The sequence below is a fragment of the Cebus imitator genome, unplaced genomic scaffold (assembly GCF_001604975.1).
Source record: "Cebus imitator isolate Cc_AM_T3 unplaced genomic scaffold, Cebus_imitator-1.0 Scaffold6, whole genome shotgun sequence".
In the NCBI taxonomy this organism is placed as follows: Eukaryota; Metazoa; Chordata; class Mammalia; order Primates; family Cebidae; genus Cebus; species Cebus imitator.
The window spans coordinates 5154640-5161079 of NW_016107321.1; the positions used below are offsets into that span (position 1 = coordinate 5154640).

The 6440-nt window shown below is 44.8% G+C and overlaps 1 pseudogene; it reads right to left on the bottom strand.

The window, feature by feature from the left end:
- Nucleotides 1–4421: 4421 nt before the first annotated feature.
- LOC108310999 lies at nt 4422–6042 on the bottom strand (annotated as a pseudogene).
- Between the last annotated feature and the right edge of the window lie 398 nt (nt 6043–6440).

A 6440-nucleotide genomic window follows, 5' to 3' on the forward strand; every position in this document is an offset into this window, starting at 1 on the left:
ATGCCCAGCTAATGTTTTGTATTTTTAGTAGAGACGGGGTTTCACCATGTTGACCAGGATGGTCTCGATCTCTTGACCTCGTGATCCACCCGCCTCGGCCTCCCAAAGTGCTAGGATTACAGGCGTGAGCCACCGCGCCCGGCCTACTTTCAAATTATTTATTTATATAAGTATGGACTGACGAATTTCTATTTCTTTTAATAGGCTATTTTGATCCTCAAATTGTTTGAGATTCAGTCAGTGGGAACTACTTCAAAATGTCTTTTATGGCCTTTTGATATGCCCATCAATAATTTCTGGCATGACATGTTCAAATTTCAGATTGTATTTTCCCTGTTCCCAAATCAGCCATTTCTCCTCAGAGCCCTGGGTCTACTTAGTGTGGAGTGGTTTCAGGTGAGCTCATTGCTATTGGAGAATCATTGCTCCTGGGCCTTTTTGATGGGCAGAGCTAAATCTCTATATAGATATATAGGTATAATATATGTGTATAGATATACATTATACATATACCCATACCTACAGATATTTGTATATGTACATATACATCTATGAAAATATAAACATATGTACAGATATAGATATATATATATCAGACAAATACAGCTATATGTATTCTTATATTTATATATATTGAAAACCATGGATTCACCCCAGAGCTGTGTACATAATTTGCAAGGCACAGTGCAAAATGAAAATGTGTTGTCCCTTGTTCAAAAAGCAGAAAAGACTGCTATTAAAGGTAATGAAATATAGACCTTTATGCTACTTTCACAGCCTCTCTTAGCTTCTCACAGTATTTTTGTTTGCTATTTAATGGCATTCTAAGGAAAGATAATTTAAAATTTAAATTGCTGGCATTAATTTTAACATTCATCTTCATGTTGGGCAGTGCTAGTTTTCTTTTCTTTTTTTGAGATGGAGCCTCACTCTGTCACCCAGGTTAGAGTGCAGTGGCGCGACCTTGTCTCATTGCAACCTCTGCCTCCTGGGTTCAAATAATTCTTTTGCCTCAGCCTCCTGAGTAGCTAGGACTACAGGCATGTGCCACCACACCCAGCTAACTTTTGTATTTTTAGTAGAGATGGGATTTCACCATGTTGGCCAGGCTGGTCTCGAACTCCTGACCTCAGGTGATCCATCCGCTTCAACCTCCCAAAGTGCTGGGATTACAGGTGTGAGCCACCACTCCTGGCCACAGTGCTAGTTTTCAAGGCAAATATAAGAGCATTTAACTCATATGGGACTCACACATAATGACACAATGCATAATTTGTAGATTTTACAGGTGTATTTTGTTTCTACCAGAAGGGTGGAAACACCACACAGCACGAACTCACCTGTTTTTATTCCTCCTGATATATGCACATTCTATGACACTCCACCTTGGCTTACCGATGAGTAAGGGAGGACGGAAAGGACAAGGAATGACGTGGAGACCTCTGTTTCCTTTTCCTTCTACACCACTATTTTCTGCATAGCTGGTTGGTTAATACAAAATAACATGGGTCATAGCGAACATGATAGGGCTCCTTGGTCTTTTGTGTTCCTTTCATTACTTTGGAAACAGGTTCTAGATCAAAAGCAGAGTGTGGCTCTTGGAGCTGTCAGTGCCCTGTCACTCTGTCACAGATGCGACCTGCTTGCCCGAGTACTTGGTTTGGGTGTCACTGAATGCCACTCCTCATGGGCCACGGAAATTCTGCGCTCCTGGGCATCGCCGATGCCATGAATGTGAGTACTGCAGACATGGGCATTGTGACTGTGTCCTCTGCTCATTCATTTGTTCTGTGTCCTGTTGGACTTCACGTCCAAAACACAAGTTCAAAGATAACATTAAGGCTTCCCAGATGGTGCCAAGTGTTCGTTCATTCATTTATTCAATAAGCATTTGCTGATAAAACAAAGCGAGGATCTTCTGGGCATGGTCCCCGTGCATCTGCACAGGTCCCACCATCTAGGAAGCTGGCCTAGGCTCTGGCCTCTGACAACCCAGACTAAAACCCGCTTGAAACCTGCCTTGGATGCTGCTATGACCTTTTGCAAGTGGGGACCATGGAAAAAGAGTCTTTCCAGGTGCCTTGTCCGATACATTTGAGTAGAGTATGTAGCCTACATCCACAGTCCTGCACATGCTGCCCCAGTCTGCCCAGGTTGAGTTGTAATCACATGCCAATTTGAATGCGCTGCTATAGTTCTCCTTTCTCTTACCCATCTAGAAAACATCTCCTAAGGCAAGAACTCACGCTTCAAGTTCTTTTTTCCGAATCCTTTGTTCTGACTTACTTAGGTTACCAGGATGCCACAGTCAGTTTTTAGACGTGAGGGAGCAGTAGGGTACTGCCTGCACAAATGCCAGTCATCATGGTGCGTATTTGTTTTATTCCCTTCACTTCCTGCCGAGGAGTTTCTTCCCACAAGAAGTTAATCCGGTTTGTGTAGGCTATAATTCTTACTTGTGCCTCTGTCTGGGAAAATCCCCTTATTCTCCAAGATTCGGTGTAACGGTGCCTCTTTTTCAAGTCCTAGGCCAAATTGATCGCTCCCTCTGCTCCTCCCTCTTTTCTGGCACTTACTGGTTTAATCTGCTTCTAGGACCGCTTTCTCCACAAGCGTCACATTTCTCAGGATGGGAACGGGGCCCTTCTTCACTTTTGTGTCCTGAAAGCTTATCACGGGGCTTGACACCCAGCACATGTCTATTTAAAACGTGGAATTCTTAGAAGCTAACAGCTCTTTCCTTAAGTGTTTCCTTCTCACATTTTATTTTAGTCCACCGTTTTCCTCAGTTAAGATGACATATATTTTTAGTTGAAGAAAACAGACTAGAAAGCATTACCCCATACGCTGATTGCTTTATTATGAATAATGAGGCGTTGTCTAAATAGACATCTCATGATCATCAGGGGGTATAACATAAGGTAGCCCCTTCCAAAGCCCAGCTGTCACTCTATAGGCTCATTGCTAAGCACGCTGCATGATTGGGTCAATGTATTTAAGCTTCTGAAAAGTTAAAATGTTTAAAGACATTTCTGGCTCTTTACTAAGATTAAAAAACAACCACAAATAGCATTTCGTAAAATTCATTTAAAAACACTTGCCTGCTGAGAATTATCGTGGGTATCCTAATGGCCTACAGCTTGGACTTCAAGCGTCCATTTGTGTGTTGAGGGGTCCTGGATCCATGCCCTGGGGAACGATGGCCCTGCCTCTGGCTGCCATCCCGGGCCGCCTCCTGTGGAGCGAATGCCACATTGTGGTTCATTCTACAGACCCTGCCTCAACCCAGTTCGTCCACAAGGAGGGTGGGCCTGTCTGTAATTTGCAACATATGCTGTAATTTTACTTTGGATAATTATCAGAGTAAAACCCCAAGCTCCGCTGACCGATATTGATGCAAATTAGGAGATAATAATGATAAGAGTTTGTCTGAAGCATGGCTGCCTAGTACCACACATGGCAATCCATAAATGATAGAGTTTGCTCTCTTCACACCCTCAACGTGGGCTTCCTCCACTTTGTTAGGATGATGATAAATTCTGTCTGTTCTCTGGATTTTGCTAGATGCTCTAGAAATTATTCTTGAATGGGGCAGACCATTGGACTGCTTCCCATGAGCACTGAGTGACTGCGGCCTTTTGTAGACCTCTGTTCACCGAAAGGGTGGGGAGAAGAACGTAGCTGAGAGCTTGGGCCATGAGACCGGCGGCCTGATCTGAACCCAGCTCCGACCCTGGCTCTTCCTCTTGCCAGCCATGTAACTGCTGGCAGATTGCCTGACCTCTCTGCCTCAGTTTCCTCATCTGTAACATGTTTCAGTGATTCTCGTGCCTCAGCCTCTGGGGTAGCTGGGACTACAGGTGTGTGCCATCACGGCCCAGCTAGTTTTTTGTATGTATAGTAAAGATGGGGTTTCACTACGCTAGCCAGGCTTCATCGCGCTCCTTTTTTTCTTTCTCTTCCCCTTCATTTTCCTCTTCCTCGCTTTCTCCTTCTCCTTCTGGTGGATCAGCAGGAAATGTTTTCCTTAAATTGCAGTGTAAGGGTCAGCTGTGTTCCGAGAGTTGAGAGATGAGATTAGGAAAGACTATTTCAAGTGTGACTGGTGTGATTTCTAAAGCTGTGTTCTTGGGGTAAAGATACCCTTGACAGGCTTGTGGCAATAATTAAACAAATAATTCATGGACGGCACTCAACACAATGCCTGGCCCTAGTAACTAAGTAAGTACTCTCCTCTCTTTCTTTACATATATATATACACACACACACACACACACACACATATATAATATACATATAATATATATACACACACACACACACACACACACACACACACACACACACATATGTATGGTGAGATGGGATCTCACCACGTTGCCCAGGCTGCTCTCAAACTCCTGGGCTCAAGCAATCTTCCTGCCTTGGCCTCCCAAAGTGTTGGGATTACAGGCATGAGCCACCTCGCCCAGCTGAGAGATATTTAAACGTATTTTTTAAAAACTATTTTAACATAGTTATTAACTGCACGTTTGTGTACTGTCCTTGGCTGGCATGGAGCTAACATTATAAGACAGAGGTCCCTTGTGATATTATCGTAATGCTGTTGCCAAAATGTTCATTCATTCATTTATTCAGTAAGTATTTGATTGACTATAACATGCCAGGCATAATTTAACTTGCTGGTGATAGAGCAATGAGCAAAACATTAAATAACCCCTGCCCTCAAGAAGTTTGCATTCTAGCTGACTTTGGGTGAGCAGGCAGGAAGCATAATAAATAAGAAAATGACTGAATACAGGAGAGGGTGAGGGTGCTATGGAGCAGAGCTGAGCTAGGCAGTGAGAGGAGGGGGCATTGTAAGAAGGGTGCAGGGTAGGCCTCCCTGAAGGTGTCATTTGAGTGAATGCTTGAAGGAAGCTGGGGTGAGACATGCAGATGTCTAGGGAAGAACATCCCCACTCAGGCCTTGAGGTGTGATTGTCCAGGGAAGTGGTTCCCTTAGGCCTTGTTGGCCTCTGGAGGGCCCCTGGCTTTTGCTCTGAATGAAATGGGAGCCGTTGGAGGGTGTGAGTTGAGAGTAGTTGCTCAACTTGTATCTCATAGCTGTCTTCTTTCCCCACCGTCCTTGCTTTCCTCCATCCTTCTTCCTTCCCTCTCTTCCTTCCTTCTTTCCTTCCTTTTAACCTTCTTCCTTTCCTTTTTTTTTTGGAATGTTCCATTTCTTTTATAATACACAGAGAATACAGAAGGGAGGAAAAAGGGAATACACTTTTAACTAAAAGAGTCGACGATTTTATTTTCACACTTCCCGATACAAAGGAAAACAGCATCTGTGTTGTCCTACTTCTCCCCTCCAAAACTACTCTCTGATAGGACCGGGGAGCAGGTCTTCCTTATGCTGTTTAGAAAACCCACATCGCAGCAGCAGGATCTCCTGTGAAGCAGAACAGGTAACACAAAACTGATATAATGAGACCTCCCCTCTATCCTTATCTGTCTAGTCGAGTCATTCCGAGCTGAGTGGCACCATCATGGGACGGGCAGGAGGTCTCATCATTGGGTGCCCAGGCGTCACTAGCATGTGGCCTCCCATGGGTGGCCTCATTCCAGGAGCAGGTCCCACTGGCATCCTGGGAGGAGGAGGGCCCATCATTGGCATCACGGGAAGGCCCCCCATACGGGGTGCTGGCATCATACCAAGGTGAGGAGGTCCCAGAAGACGGGGGAGGTGGTGTCATTGCCCCTGCAGGAAGAGGAGCAGAGAATGGAGATGTCTTTCCTTGTTGAAATGCAGCTGTTGCTTTGTCAATCAGGCTCCGAGCCGGCTCTTCCATCCCTTTCTGATAGCTTCTTTCACATTCTCTTTGTGTTTCCTGCCACTGCAGTGCGTCTTTCCCACAGATGGAGAGTCCTGGGTGAGGTACGTATCGCGGTGGTCACAACAAAACTTGGGCATGTTGCTCTGTAGGCCGTTGGCCACTCCATTCCGTGATGCCTGGAATCCTTTCTTTTCTTTCATCTCTCTCTCTCTTTTTTTTTTTTTTTTTAGACAATTAGGTATTTGAATATCCTCTTTTGCCATGTGTCTGTTCATGTCTTCTGACCTTTCTTGTTTCTTTTTTTTTTGAGACAGGATTTTACTCTGTTGCCCAGGCTGGAGTGTAGTAGGGCAATCTCGGCTCACGGCAGCCTCTGCCTCCCAGTTTCTAGCGAATCTCATGCCTCAGCCTCTGGGGTAGCTGGGACGACAGGCATGTGCCCCCACGGCCCAGCTGATTTTTGTATTTTTGGTAGAGACGGGGTTTGGCTATGTTGGCCACGTTTCATCTCTCTCTTTTTTTCTTTCTCTTCCCCTTCATTTTCCTCTTCCTTTCTTTCTCCTTCTCCTTCTAATGGATCAACAGGAAATGTTTTCCGCATATTGCAGTGTAAGGGTC